This window comes from Oncorhynchus gorbuscha, linkage group LG24, assembly GCF_021184085.1.
Source record: "Oncorhynchus gorbuscha isolate QuinsamMale2020 ecotype Even-year linkage group LG24, OgorEven_v1.0, whole genome shotgun sequence".
In the NCBI taxonomy this organism is placed as follows: domain Eukaryota; kingdom Metazoa; phylum Chordata; class Actinopteri; order Salmoniformes; family Salmonidae; genus Oncorhynchus; species Oncorhynchus gorbuscha.
In genome coordinates, this window is record NC_060196.1 from 23,376,833 (window position 1) to 23,393,342 (window position 16,510).

At 43.8% G+C, this 16,510-nt stretch overlaps 1 protein-coding gene across 2 annotated transcripts in view; it reads right to left on the reverse strand.

Annotated features, from left to right (window-relative positions):
• The window catches only part of LOC124012044 (oxysterol-binding protein-related protein 10-like), a 165,549-nt gene that overhangs the window by 90,860 nt on the left and 58,179 nt on the right, over positions 1 to 16,510 (reverse strand). The window lies entirely within an intron of this gene.

The window sequence follows — 16,510 nt, forward strand, 5'->3', positions numbered from 1 at the left end:
TGGTCGGTGATCTGTTCATTAACTTGGCTTTCGAAGACTTTAGAAAGTCAGGGCAGGAAGGATATAGGTCTGTAACAGTTTGGGTCTAGAGTGTTTCCCCCTTTCAAGAGGGGGATGACTGCGGCAGCTTTCCAATCTTTAGGGATCTCAGACGATACGAAAGAGGTTGAACAGGCTAGTAACAGGCCTAGCCTATTATATAGTAGGCCTAGCCTATGTTGCACAACATGAGCTCATGGGCTGGGTACCAGAGTGCTGAGTACCAGACAGTTAGTATAGGTGTTTTCTGTTAACTTCACTAGGGTAGGGGGCAGCATTTGGAATTTTGGATGAAAAGCGTGCCCAAATTAAACTGCCTGCTACCCAGGCCCAGAAGATAGGATATGCATATAATTAGTAGATCTGGATAGAAAACACTCTAAAGTTTCAAAAACTGTTAAAATAATGTCTGAGTATAACAGAACTGATATGGTAGGAGGAAACCCGGGGAAATCCAACCAGGAAGTACTATTATTTTGATAGGCTGTTTTTCCATTGAAAGCCAATTCACCATACAAAGACTTAGGACCCAGTTCACGAGCTCTGTGGCTTCCTCTACATGTGCCCAGTCTTTAGGCATTGTTTCAGGCTTTTACTCTGACAAATGAGGGAGATACAGAACTTTCAATCAGTGGCCAGTGGAAGTTTCCATTCCTCAGCCATGCGCCTGATTGTTTCTCCTTTCCTATTGATGAAGCTTTTGTCCAGTTGAAATATTACTGATTATTTATGACCAAAACAACCAGAGGACTTTAAAAAAACTTTTTGTCAGGACTTCGGATTACTGGACAAAACATGCAAACAAAATGGAGGTTTTTGGTCATAGAGGGACATTATCGAACAAAACAAACATTTACTGTCTAACACGGAGACCTGGGAGTGCCACCAGATGAAGATCATCAAAGGGAAGTGATTAATTTTAATGCTATTTCTGACTTTTGTGACGCTCTCCTTGGCTGGAAAATGTCTGTATGGGTTTCTGTGGCTAGGTGCTGACCTAACATAATCGCAAAGTGTGCTTTCTCCGTAAAGCCTTTTTTAAATTTGACACAGCGGTTGCATTAAGGAGAAGTTTATCTGTAATTTGATGTGGCTCTCTGCACTTTCACCGGATATTTGTTTGAGACACTGCATTTCTGAACTTAACGCGCCAATGTAAACGGAGATTTTTGGATATAAATATGAACTTTATCGAACAAAACATACATGTATTGTGTAACATGAAGTCCTATGAGTGCCATCTGATGAAGCTCATCAAAGGTTAGTGATTAATTTAACCACTATTTCTGACTTGTGAGCCCTCTCCTTGGCTGGAAAGTGGCTGTATGGTTTTCTGTGACTAGGTGCTGACCTAACATAATCGCATAGTGTGCTTTCGCAGTAAAGCCTTTTTGAAATCGGACACTGTGGTTGGATTTACAAGAAGTTTATCTTTAAAATGGTGGATGTTTGAGGAATTTTAATTATGGGATTTCTGTTGTTTTGAATTTGGCGCCCTGCAATTTCACTGGCTGTTGTCGAGGTGGGACCTTGTACCAGAGAGGTTAAGAGAATGTATTTCTTGTTAAAAGGCTGAATAGCTCTAAAGGGAGTATGCAAAGGGGGGGGGGGGGTTGTGCCACATCAGTTTTGATTGGCTCAGTTGAGTGGGGTTATTCACCTGTTTTATTTCGGTGGTTCATCTGACCAGTTTGTTCAGTCTGTTTGAGTTTGTGTAACAGTATAACTTTAGACCGTCCCCTCGCCCAAACCGGGCGCGAACCAGGGACCCTCTGCACACATCAACAACAGTCACCCACGAAGCATAGTTACCCATCGCTCCACAAAAGTCGCAGCTCTTGCAGAGCAAGGAGAACTACTACTTCAAGGTCTCAGAGCAAGTGACGTCACCGATTGAAACGCTATTTAGCGCACACCACCGCTAACTAAGCTCGCCGTTTCACATCCGTTACATTTGGATTGTTTGTCCAATTCAGTTTGGCCGGACTTGTTTGTTCAACCCATTTGAGGTTGCAATCGCAATTAGTTGCGAGTGCAATTAATTAATCTCATTCAATCAGGCCGAGTCATGTGGGTCGGGGAAGTGTATCAGAGAAGGGCTGCATTTTCAGGTCGCTTGGGGAAAGCATAAAGATATGCGTAAAGGTAAGTGTGGAATTCTTCTCGTTGGTGGGGAAGCTCCTCTCCTGGATCGCTGCTTAAGTGCAGCCTGGTAGGGAGGACGCGCCCGGTTTCCACCGGGGTTGAGCAAGTGTGAAAGAAAGAGTAAAAGAAGGATTCGGTCTGGAAGCGAACCGCTCCTGGACCGTAACTTAAGTGTGACCTGGTAGGGAGGACGCTCTTGGCCTGGACCCAACGTACGAATGTATGGTGATCAAACATTTACAGAAAAATGTCTGTTACCAGGTGGTCTGGAGTTAAGAGTAAGGTGGGTACAGATAATAACTTCTCAATTTACCATTGCAGATGGTGGCATAAACCAGTTGAAAGAAGAAACTTTAAAACTACGACTGATTAAAACAGTGGTCGGCACAGGAAATAGTAATGATAGAAATGTGGGTAGGAGAATTATGCACATGGACCTGCCGTCCGGACATAAATTATTTTAAAAAATATATAAAAGTGAATGGCAGAACAGAATGAGAATAGGGAACAAAGAATAGTATGGATACAATAAGAAGCTCAAAGAGGTCAAAAAAAAGAAAGCGAGTGTCTAGACTAGAGAAACAAAGTAAGAGGCAAACAAAACAAAGAATACACAGGTGCAAGACAGAACATTATCAGGTTCCCGGAAATCAAAGAAAAGTTGTGAAAATAGAAGTGGAAGTGTTATTGCAACGAAAGAATAGAATAGGTATCTAAAAAGACTGGAAAAGCAACTGATGCTGGGTGCAGCACAGTAGTTAGAAAATATAAAAGTAACCTGGATAGAGGTAGCAGGAACTAGGGTGTGGTCTAGTCACCCAGAGATAAACGGTCCTGTTGGAAGATACTTATTAAAAGCAGAGCGAGAGAGTGGTTTTAGTTCATGGACAGTAGGGCGAATTGGATCTACATTAGAGGAACTAGCACAATCAATGAAACGACATTTTGTGTTAGTACCCATAGACGTTTAAGTAAAACTTGGCTTAGACTGAGAGAACTTAGACTGAGAGGGGTTTGAAAAAAATAGGGGTTACAGGACAACAGTTAAAATAATCAGATACTAGTATTTAGTCAGCCACCAATTGTGCAAGTGACTGGAACGAATTCGCAAAAATCGCTGAAGTTGGAGACTTATCTCCCTCACCAACTTCAAACATCTGCTATCTGAGCAGCTAACCGATCGCTGCAGCTGTACATAGTCTATCGGTAAATAGCCCACCCAATTTTACCTACCTCATCCACATACTGTTTATATTTATTTACTCTTTTGCTCTTTTGCACACCAAGATCTCTACCTGTACATGACCATCTGATCATTTATCACTCCAGTGTTAATCTGCAAACTTGTAATTATTCGCCTACCTCCTCATGCCTTTTGCACACAATGTATATAGACTCTCTTTTTTTCTACTATGTTATTGACTTGTTAATTGTTTACTCCATGTGTAACTCTGTGTAGTCTGTTCACACTGCTATGCTTTCTCTTGGCCAGGTCGCAGTTGCAAATGAGAACTTGTTCTCAACTAGCCTATCTGGTTAAATAAAGGTGAAATAAAAAATTGTAAAAATGAAAATAAAAAGTTCTCCCACTTAAAAAGATGAGAGAAGCCTGTCATTTTCATTATAGGTACACTTCAACTATGACAGACAAAATGAGAAAAGAAAATCCAGAAAATCACATTGTAGGATTTTTAATGAATGTATTTGCAAATTATGGTGGGAAATAAGTATTTGGTCACCTACAAACAAGCAAGATGTCTGGCTCTCACAGACCTTCTTTAAGATTCTCCTCTGTCCTCCACTCGTTACCTGTATTAATGGCACCTGTTTGAACTTGTTATCAGTATAAAAGACACCTGTCCACAACCTCAAACAGTCACACTCCAAACTCCACTATGGCCAAGACCAAAGAGCTGTCAAAGGACACCAGAAACAAAATTGTAGACCTGCACCAGGCTGGGAAGACTGAATCTGCAATAGGTAAGCATCTTGGTTTGAAGAAATCAACTGTGGGAGCAATTATTAGGAAATGGAAGACATACAAAAACCCTCGATCTGGGGCTTCACACAAGATCTCACCCCGTGGGGTCAAAATGTTCACAAGAACGGTGAGCAAAAATCTCAGAACCACACGGGGGAACCTAGTGAATGACCTGCAGAGAGCTGGGACCAAAGTAACAAAGCCTACCATCAGTAACACACTATGCCGCCAGGGACTTAAATCCTGCAGTGCCAGGCGTGTCCCCCTGCTTAAGCCAGTACATGTCCAGGCCCGTCTGAAGTTTGCTAGAGAGCATTAGATGATCCAGAAGAATATTGGGACAATGTCATATGGTCAGATGAAACCAAAATATAACTTTTTGGTAAAAACTCAACTCGTTGTGTTTGGAGGACAAAGAATGTGAAAGCATGGGGGTGGAAACATCATGCTTTGGGGCTGTTTTTCTGCAAAGGGACCAGGACGACTGATCCGTGTAAAGGAAAGAATGAATGGGGCCATGTATCGTGAGATTTTGAGTGAAAACCTCCTTTCATCAGCAAGGGAATTGAAGATGAAACATGGCTGGGTCTTTCAGCATGACAATGATTCCAAACACACTGCCCGGGCAATGAAGGAGTGGCTTCGTAAGAAGCATTTCAAGGTCCTGGAGTGGCCTAGCCAGTCTCCAGATCTCAACCCCATAGAAAATCTTTGGAGGGATTTGAAAGTCTGTGTTGCCCAGCAACAGCCCCAAAACATCACTGCTCTATAGGAGATCTGCATGGAGGAATGGGCCAAAATACCAGCAACAGTGTGTGAAAACCTTGTGAAGACTTACAGAAAACATTTGACCTCTGTCATTGCCAACAAAGGGTGTATAACAAAGTATTGAGATAAACTTTTGTTATTGACCAAATACTTAATTTCCACCATAATTTGCAAATAAATTCATAAAAAATCCTACAATGTGATTTTCTGGATTTTTTTTCATTTTGTCTGTCATAGTTGAAGTGTACCAATGATGAAAATTACAAGCCTTTCATATTTTTAAGTGGGAGTACTTGCACAATTGGTGGCTGACTAAATACTTTTTTGCCCCACTAAGAACCTTCTAAAGTCATGACATAATTTTCTGGAATTTTCCAAGCTGTTTAAATCAACTTAGTGCATGTAAACTTCTGACCCACTGGAATTGTGATACAGTGAATTATACGTGAAATAATCTGTCTGTTGGAAAAGTAACTTGTGTCATGCGCAAAGTAGATGTCCTAACCGACTTGCCAAAACTATAGTTTGATAACAAGAAATGTGTGGAGTGGTTGAAAAACGAGTTTTAATGACTCCAACCTAAGTGTATGTAAACTTCCGATTTCAACTGTATAGCCAGTTTTAAGGAAAATGGTCTATGGCAGGGAAAGGGAAAAAAGAGGGCTGCGGTTATGTCCCATGGGGCTCGCAGGACCTGGAAGGGTTGTTTGCCCGTTTACCTGACCTCCATGATGGAGCAGGAAAATGGATAAGGACTTGTGAAGAGCAAACCATGGGTAAGATACTGGCTGTGGGGGATCTGAAGGCACTGCTGGCGAGAGTAGTGGGAGTGGAAAAGGAGGAGGATGTAGGGAGGTCCAGTAACCTGAACGAGGCAATAGGGACTACACTGGGAGATTGAATAGACTGACTCACACCGCCCAGACTTTTGGTGTGCTCTAAGAAGGCAATACCCGGCAAGGATTGAAAAGTTACTAAAAGTGGAAGCACTGGGGGAGACAGAGAATCCAGCTGCGTATCTACATGGACAGCTGAAACGATAGAGGCTGGAAACAGAACGGGATCCAGAGGGGCACAGACTGATGACAACTCTGTTCCGGAACTCAGTGATAGAGGCCATGCCCCAGCCAGTGAGAAGCAGGCTGGAGGACGTGGTGGGACTGTCTTCAAAATCACACAAAGAATTATGTGACCATGTAATCCATGCAGTGGGAAAATACAGAAAGGATAAACAAAGACTCGAGGAACAAGGAGAATACATTCAGAACAAGCTAATACAGCTCCAGCTGGAAGAACTAACGAACAAAGGAAAAAAGGAAAGTCCAAGCTCCAGTGACAGCCCCTGTGCCTGAAGCAGAACAATGGCTGCAGTCTCCTCTGGAGGACTACAGCCATCTCCTGTCCAGCAGGCCCAAGTACAACCCACACCACCAGTAGTGAATGTGTATGCACAACAACCCCAACAATGGAATAATGGCAATAGGCAACAAAGACTTATGCAAAACAATCAGAGAGGAGGAAACAGGGGCCCGCTGGGACCACCTGGGATCTGTTGGGGACAGCCAGGACACACTAGGCGAAATTGTCCTATTAACCCCTGGCAACAACAGGGAAACAGGAACCAAAATAATTGGAAACAGACTGGAGGAGGCTGGAAACAAAAATCAGAAGCAACCACAGGGTCCTGTGAACCCATGGGCAGGGCCTAATCAGGGATACTAGGGGTGCCCAGAGATTCCGACAGGGGAGGCTCAGTTCCCAGTGATCGCCACAAGAGCTGATCAAGAACCTATCCTGCAGGTTCAAATAGAGAACAGAGGCACACCCATGATGATAGATACGGGAGCCACTTACACATGTGTAAGTCCAAATTATGCCTCTGATCTCTCCATGTCTGGTAAATATGCCAAAACTATAGGATTCTCGGGACAAACTCAGTTAATTCCAATGACAGGTCCAGTCCATTTAACAGCTGATGATAAATCAGCGACCCTTCCTATATTAGTGTCAGAACAAACCCCAATGAATACACTGGGGAGGGATGCTCTATGCAAAATGGGCATACAAATGAAGTGCTCTCCTGAAGGGGTAACGGGACTAAAACCTACAAATGGTAATGACAAAAGGAACAGCAAATATGTATTGGTTAGGAGAAATGAAGATAGAAATAGATAAAACTGTAGTGGGGAAGGTTTATCCAGGCTCAGATACCTGAAGCTGATTGATTTTGCTCTGAGTATCACTGCACAATGCAGTATGACCCCGAACAAGATACTTTATTAGAACAACTTTGGATAATAAATGCAAATGGCAAATCAGTACCAATTATGTCCTAGTACATAATTATAGGGAAACAGGGAGCAGCAATGGATGTAGAGGACAGGGATGATTCATACGGTGGAAACATTGTATAATATTTATGATCCCATTCCACACATTACATTGCTAGTAAATAAGGGGGCTATAGAAAATGATTTAGGTCCATGATGAAACAAGCGAAAATAAGCAAGTGGAACAAAACAGACTATCCACTCATAAAGCCTTTATTAAAATACTGCCCACAACAGTAATCAATGGGTACCCAAAGGAGGTAGAAGTTAGAGCTAACCAACAAGTAGAATTAGGAGAAGGGATAGCACCAGATAACCAGCAGAGGCAGGAAATAGAACAAACACTTACCAAGTAGAATTAGGAGAAGGGATCGCACCAGATAACCAGCAGAGGCAGGAAATAGAACAAACACTTACCAAGTAGAATTAGGAGAAGGGATCGCACCAGATAACCAGCAGAGGCAGGAAATAGAACAAACACTTACCAAGTAGAATTAGGAGAATGGATAGCACCAGATAACCAGCAGAGGCAGGAAATAGAACAAACACTTACCAAGTAGAATTAGGAGAAGGGATCGCACCAGATAACCAGCAGAGGCAGGAAATGGAACACTTACCAAGTAGAATTAGGAGAAGGGATCGCACCAGATAACCAGCAGAGGCAGGAAATAGAACAAACACTTACCAGAAGGGGTGTCACATGACACAGACGTTGGAGTAGTGAAATCAGCAAGTCCTGTAAGCATTAAATTAAAACCACATGCTAACCACCCCTGAAAAGACCAATATTATAGGAAACCAGAAGCTGAGGGAAGGCATAAGCATGACTATTGAGGGGCTGATAAAAGCAGGGGTATTAATAGAAACACAGAGCTGCTACAATACATCTCTATTGCCCGTCCTTAAAGCAGATGAAAATAAATGGAGACTGGTACATGTCTTAAGAGCAATAAATTACATAGCACAGGACTGGCTTGCGGAAGTTCCAAACCATTACACGATCAATGTTCCCCCAGATGCCTTACAGTGATCGATTTATGTGGAGCATTTTTTAGTGTGCCCCCGCGGAGGAGTGCAGACATCTGTTTGAGTTTAAGTACAAATAAAAAAAAGTAAACACACACAGTTGAAGTCGGAAGTTTACATACACCTTAACCAAATACATTTAAACTCAGTTTTTCACAATTCCTGACATTTAATCCTAGTACAAACTCCGTCTTAGGTCAGTTAGGATCACCACTTTATTTTAAGAATGTGAAATGTCAGAATAATAGTAGAGAGCAATTTTTATTTAAGCTTTTATTTCCCTCATCACATTCCCAGTGGGTCAGAAGTTTACATACATTCAATACGTTTTTGGTAGCATTGCCTATAAATTGTTTAACTTGGGTCAAACATTTCAGGTAGCCTTCCACAATAAGTTGGGTGAATTTTGGCCAATTCCTCCTGACAGAGCTGGTGTAACCGAGTCAGGTTTGTAGGCCTCCTTGCACGCACACGCTTTTTCAGTTCTGCCCACAAATTTTCTATAGGATTGAGGTCAGGGCTTTGTGATGGCCACTCCAATACCTTGACTTAGCCACAAATTTGGAAGTATGCTTGGGGTCATTCTCCATTTGGAAGACCCATTTGCAACCTAGCTTTAACTTTAACTGATGTCTTGAGATGTTGCTTCAATATATCCACAATTTTCCTACCTCATGATGCCATCTATTTTGCGAAGTGCACCAGTCCCTCCTGCAGCAAAGCAACCCCACAACATGATGCTGCCACCCCTGTGCTTCACAGTTGGGATGGTGTTCTTCAGCTTGCAAGCCTCCCCCTTTTCCTCCAAACATAACAATGGTCATTATGGCCAAACAGTTCTATTTTTGTTCCGTCAGACCAGAGGACATTTCTCTAAATGTACGATCTTTGTCCCCATGTGCAGTTGCAAACTGTAGTCTGGCTTTTTTTTAATGGCGGTTTTGGAGCAATGGCTTCTTCCTTCCTGAGAGTTCATTCAGGTTATGTCGATATAGGACTCGTTTTACTGTGGATATAGATACTTTTGTACCTGTTTCCAGTAAGGAGAGAGTATAAGTCTGATCCCAAGGTCTATTTGGATGCAATAGGACAACCTAGAGGAATCCCTAGGGAGTACAAAGCAAGAGATGAGGTTAAATCAGGATTTGAATATTTCTCTGGATAGCATCAAACAAAAATCCAGAATGGATTAATTATATTTACTATAACCAACAAAGATTCATTAATTATACAGACTCTGCATTGACAGCGTTGGGAGAAAAAGTACAGGCCACAAGCAGAATGACATGGCAGAACAGGCAGTCCTTGAATTGGCTCTTAGCAGAAAAAGGTGGAGTTTGTGTTATGTTTGGAGATGAATGCTGCACCTTCATCCCCAATAACACCGCCCCAGATGGTTCATTTACTAAGGCAATGACCAAGCTGAAAGGACTACGACAGGAAGTAAAGGTCAATGCTGGACATATTACTCCCATGCCAAATCAAAATCAAATCAAATCAAATTTTATTTGTCACATACACATGGTTAGCAGATGTTAATGCGAGTGTAGCGAAATGCTTGTGCTTCTAGTTCCGACAATGCAGTGATAACCAACAAGTAATCTAACTAACAATTCCAAAACTACTGTCTTATACACAGTGTAAGGGGATAAGGAACATGTACATAAGGATATATGAATGAGTGATGGTACAGAGCAGCATACAGTAGATGGTATCGAGTACAGTATATACATATGAGATGAGTGTGTAGACAAAGTAAACAAAGTGGCATAGTTAAAGTGGCTAGTGATACATGTGTTACATAAGGATGCAGTCGATGATGTAGAGTACAGTATATACATATGCATATGAGATGAATAATGTAGGGTAAGTAACATTATATAAGGTAGCATTGTTTAAAGTGGCTAGTGATATATTTACATCATTTCCCATCAATTCCCATTATTAAAATGGCTGGAGTTGGGTCAGTGTCAATGACAGTGTGTTGGCAGCAGCCACTCAGTGTTAGTGGTGGCTGTTTAACAGTCTGATGGCCTTGAGATAGAAGCTGTTTTTCAGTCTCTCGGTCCCAGCTTTGATGCACCTGTACTGACCTCGCCTTCTGGATGATAGCGGGGTGAACAGGCAGTGGTTCGGGTGGTTGATGTCCTTGATGATCTTTATGGCCTTCCTGTAACAACGGGTGGTGTAGGTGTCCTGGAGGGCAGGTAGTTTGCCCCCGGTGATGCGTTGTGCAGTCCTCACTACCCTCTGGAGAGCCTTACGGTTGAGGGCGGAGCAGTTGCCGTACCAGGCGGTGATACAGCCCGCAAGGATGCTCTCGATTGTGCATCTGTAGAAGTTTGTGAGTGCTTTTGGTGACAAGCCGAATTTCTTCAGCCTCCTGAGGTTGAATAGGCGCTGCTGCGCCTTCTTCACGACGCTGTCAGTGTGAGTGGACCAATTCAGTTTTCTGTGATGTGTATGCCGAGGAACTTAAAACTAGCTACCCTCTCCACTACTGTTCCATCGATGTGGATAGGGGGGTGTTCCCTCTGCTGTTTCCTGAAGTCCACAATCATCTCCTTAGTTTTGTTGACGTTGAGTGTGAGGTTATTTTCCTGACACCACACTCCGAGGGCCCTCACCTCCTCCCTGTAGGCCGTCTCGTCGTTGTTGGTAATCAAGCCTACCACTGTTGTGTCGTCCGCAAACTTGATGATTGAGTTGGAGGCGTGCGTGGCCACGCAGTCGTGGGTGAACAGGGAGTACAGGAGAGGGCTCAGAACGCACCCTTGTGGGGCCCCGTGTTGAGGATCAGCGGGGAGGAGATGTTGTTGCCTACCCTCACCACCTGGGGCGGCCCGTCAGGAAGTCCAGTACCCAGTTGCACAGGGCGGGGTCGAGACCCAGGGTCTCGAGCTTGATGACGAGCTTGGAGGGTACTATGGTGTTGAATGCCGAGCTGTAGTCGATGAACAGCATTCTCACATAGGTATTCCTCTTGTCGAGGTGGGTTAGGGCAGTGTGCAGTGTGGTTGAGATTGCATCGTCTGTGGACCTATTTGGGCGGTAAGCAAATTGGAGTGGGTCTAGGGTGTCAGGTAGGGTGGAGGTGATATGGTCCTTGACTAGTCTCTCAAAGCACTTCATGATGACGGAAGTGAGTGCTACGGGCGGTAGTCGTTTAGCTCAGTTACCTTAGCTTTCTTGGGAACAGGAACAATGGTGGCCCTCTTGAAGCATGTGGGAACAGCAGACTGGTATAGGGATTGATTGAATATGTCCGTAAACACACCGGCCAGCTGGTCTGCGCATGCTCTGAGGGCGCGGCTGGGGATGCCGTCTGGGCCTGCAGCCTTGCGAGGGTTAACACGTTTAAATGTCTTGCTCACCTCGGCTGCAGTGAAGGAGAGACCGCATGTTTCCGTTGCAGGCCGTGTCAGTGGCACTGTATTGTCCTCAAAGCGGGCAAAAAAGTTATTTAGTCTGCCTGGGAGCAAGACATCCTGGTCCGTGACTGGGCTGGATTTCATCTTGTAGTCCGTGATTGACTGTAGACCCTGCCACATGCCTCTTATGTCTGAGCCATTGAATTGAGATTCCACTTTGTCTCTGTACTGACGCTTAGCTTGTTTAATAGCCTTACGGAGGGAATAGCTGCACTGTTTGTATTCAGTCATGTTGCCAGACACCTTGCCCTGATTAAAAGCAGTGGTTCGCGCTTTCAGTTTCACGCGAATGCTGCCATCAATCCACGGTTTCTGGTTAGGGAATGTTTTTATCGTTGCTATGGGAACGACATCTTCGACGCACGTTCTAATGAACTCGCACACCGAATCAGCGTATTCGTCAATATTCCCATCTGACGCAATACGAAACATGTCCCAGTCCACGTTATGGAAGCAGTCTTGGAGTGTAGAGTCAGCTTGGTCTGACCAGCGTTGGACAGACCTCAGCGTGGGAGCCTCTTGTTTTAATTTCTGCCTGTAGGCAGGGATCAGCAAAATGGAGTCGTGGTCAGCTTTTCCGAAAGGGGGCGGGGCAGGGCCTTATATGCGTCGCGGAAGTTAGAGTAACAATGATCCAAGGTTTTACCACCCCTGGTTGCGCAATCGATATGCTGATAAAATTTAGGGAGTCTTGTTTTCAGATTGGCTTTGTTAAAATCCCCAGCTACAATGAATGCAGCCTCCGGATAAATGTTTTCCAGTTTGCAAAGAGTTAAATAAAGTTCGTTCAGAGCCATCGATGTGTCTGCTTGGGGGGATATATACGGCTGTGATTATAATCGAAGAGAATTCTCTTGGAAGATAATGCGGTCTACATTTGATTGTGAGGAATTCTAAATCAGGTGAACAGAAGGATTTGAGTTCCTGTATGTTTCCTTCATCACACCATGTCCCGTTAGTCATGAGGCATACGCCCCCGCCACTCTTCTTACCAGAGAGATGTTTGTTTCTGTCGGCGCGATGCGTGGAGAAACCCGTTGGCTGCACCGCCCTGGATAGCGTTTTCCCAGTAAGCCATGTCTCCGTAAAGCAAAGAACGTTGCAGTCTCTGATGTCCCTCTGGAATGCCACCCTTGCTCGGATTTCATCAACCTTGTTGTCGAGAGACTGGACATTGGCAAGAAGAATACTGGGAAGTGGTGCGCGATGTGCCCTTTTTCGGAGTCTGACCAGAACACCGCCGCGTTTCCCTCTTTTTCGGAGTCGTTTCCTTGGGTTGCTGCATGCGATCCATTCCGTTGTCCTGTTTGTAAGGCAGAACACAGGATCCGCGTCGCGGAAAACATATTCTTGGTCGTACTGATGGTGAGTTGACGCTGATCTTATATTCAGTAGTTCTTCTCGACTGTATGTAATGAAACCTAAGATGACCTGGGGTACTAATGTAAGAAATAACACGTAAAAAAACAAAAAACTGCATAGTTTCCTAGGAACGCGAAGCGAGGCGGCCATTTCAGTCGGCGCCGGACTGGTTGGACTGAATCCTGGGAAAATGGGGAGCAATGTTTGCAAAAATGCCAATCATGATAGGTGTCACACTAGTGGTGATGGGAGTGGTATTCGGTTGTGTTTTGCCTTTACTGAAATCTCTCCTGATCCAAAGACAGTCCTTACCAACCCACCTGTGGAGGTGTACCCTGTCCCTGGAGCTCCAGGACAATACACCAACAAACAGGGAAAACCATGTAATGCTAAAGGAGGACCTTTGGACTGTCCATTTGGAAATCCTGCATGGTTATGGGGAGTAGCTCCAGGGGAAGGTGTGGCTTGTCGTACCTATCAACAACAACAACAATTGTTAGAGACTGAAATAGATGGTTAACTTCCTGACATATATCCAGTTCCGGACTCAAGGATAATGAGGATCCTGATCACAGGTTCCAACAGAATCTAGGAGCACATTGGCACCAACAGTGCCCTAAACGAGGGTATCGTAAGTGGTGCCCAATGGGATGGAAAGAAAGAGATGGATATTATCATTATATTGAACCATTGGATTGTGCAATGTGTCAAAGGGGTGATTGCCCATTGTATTGTGATGAATAGTGTGCGTTTAGTGAATATACATATATTCAGTATATCAATTGTTGAATGATACTATCAATGATGTTAGGCCTTCTGAGAATTTGTCTTGTCTAAACATGTATGTAACATAGGGTTTTTCCGGTTACAAGAGTCCACGGACCATGCCTTTAATCCTCAGGCATGTTTAACGCTTATGCTAAAATGGTTGTTGGAGAGGTGTCCGTGAGGGAGGGCCACATGTTTCGGTGTCATATTGAGAACGATGTTATAAGGGTTTATGAGGTTGAGTTGATTGTTTTTATTGTATTCTACATAACTGAGAACCTTGGGCAAGGCAAAGCAATTGCATGCGCATGCTTATACACAGTGTGTTAAAGGACAATAGGCTGGAGGATGGATCTTTTACTTCTTTCTAGCTATATGTGAAAGGAGATGTTTGGTCCTGATTCCCCAGTATGGGTGAGGAAGAGGAGCAACGGTCGATAAGGAGAAAGGGAGGCAGATTGCCTCCATAGCAATACATACAGAAGGTGCTTCTCCTTCTCACTTGTACTGGATCAAATTTAAGGGTTGGGACGTAAGTCCCAAAGGGGGGAATATATGGGTGCTTTCTGTTAAGAGAATGTGTTTCTTGTTAAAAGGCTGAACAGCCCTAAAAGGGAGTAACCAAAGGCACTATGTGTAATCCTGGGATTAAGTGTATTTATTTGTATAATTCTATAATGGCCTATAGTTATCTGTACTTAATCCTAGAATGGCCCGTAGTAATATTATAGTCCGATAATGGCATGTAGCAATCTTATAATTGCCTATAGTCTTCTGTACTTATTATTTTCTGGAAATAATGTATAGGTGCGCCACCAATATAATTGATCCAAAGAACTAGAGGGGAGGGTAAACCCCGCCTACAGGAAATAACTTAGATTTGGAAACAATGTTGGAGTAAAGCCGAGGGGATATTTTTTATTTTTTTATTTCACCTTTATTTAACCAGGTAGGCTAGTTGAGAACAAGTTCTCATTTGCAACTGCGACCTGGCCAAGATAAAGCATAGCAGTGTGAGCAGACAACACAGAATTACACATGGAGTAAACAATTAACAAGTCAATAACACAATAGGGGAGTCTATATACATTGTGTGCAAAAGGCATGAGGAGGTAGGCGAATAATTACAATTTTGCAGATTAACACTGGAGTGATAAATGATCAGATGGTCATGTACAGGTAGAGATATTGGTGTGCAAAAGAGCAGAAAAGTAAATAAATAAAAACAGTATGGGGATGAGGTAGGTAAAAATGGGTGGGCTATTTGCCGATAGACTATGTACAGCTGCAGCGATCAGTTAGCTGCTCAGATAGCAGATGTTTGAAGTTGGTGAGGGAGATAAAAGTCTCCAACTTCAGCGATTTTTGCAATTCGTTCCAGTCACAGGCAGCAGAGAACTGGAACGAAAGGCGGCCAAATGAGGTGTTGGCTTTAGGGATGATCAGTGAGATACACCTGCTGGAGTGCGTGCTACGGATGGGTGTTGCCATCGTGACCAGTGAACTGAGATAAGGCGGAGCTTTACCTAGCATGGACTTGTAGATGACCTGGAGCCAGTGGGTCTGGCGACGAATATGTAGCGAGGGCCAGCCGACTAGAGCGTACAAGTCGCAGTGGTGGGTGGTATAAGGTGCTTTAGTGACAAAACGGATGGCACTGTGATAAACTGCATCCAGTTTGCTGAGTAGAGTGTTGGAAGCAATTTTGTAGATGACATCACCGAAGTTGAGGATCGGTAGCATAGTCAGTTTGGCGGCGTGAGTGAAGGAGGTTTTGTTGCGGAATAGAAAGCCGACTCTTGATTTGATTTTCGATTGGAGGTGTTTGATATGAGTCTGGAAGGAGAGTTTACAGTCTAGCCAGACACCTAGGTACTTATAGATGTCCACATATTCAAGGTTGGAACCATCCAGGGTGGTGATGCTGGTCAGGCGTGCGGGTGCAGGCAGCGAACGGTTGAAAAGCATGCATTTGGTTTTACTAGCGTTTAAGAGCAGTTGGAGGCCACGGAAGGAGTGTTGTATGGCATTGAAGCTCGTTTGGAGGTTAGATAGCACAGTGTCCAAGGACGGGCCGGAAGTATATAGAATGGTGTCGTCTGCGTAGAGGTGGATCAGGGAATCGCCCGCAGCAAGAGCAACATCATTGATATATACAGAAAAAAGAGTTGGCCCGACGATTGAACCCTGTGGCACCCCCATAGAGACTTTCAGAGGACTGGACAGCATGCCTTCCGATTTGACACACTGAACTCTGTCTGCATGCTATGGTTATTAGCATAAAGTGGAGGAACTATGAAACTTGAATAAGCATGAAACTGTATAAAAAAAGAGTGGACTGAAACAGAGTCCGGCAGTTGGTCAATGGACCAACTCAGCTTGTTACTTTGTAATAAAGTCTATTTGAATTCACAGACTCCGGTATCTGAGAGATATTATTGAACCAATATTTCCACAACGTTAGCAAGTTTGGTAGGCTACTACTGATCATCAGCAGCATCAGAGCTTGGAGAAGCCTAGTTACCGTGACTAAACGGTCACGTGGAATTTGACTGCGTTCATGGCTCGTGACTACTGATGTGCTGTGGTGGCAATACAGTCATCATAATGAAATAATTGACAGCTTTTTTAATAAAGTGTTAATCTCCACCGAAAGCATA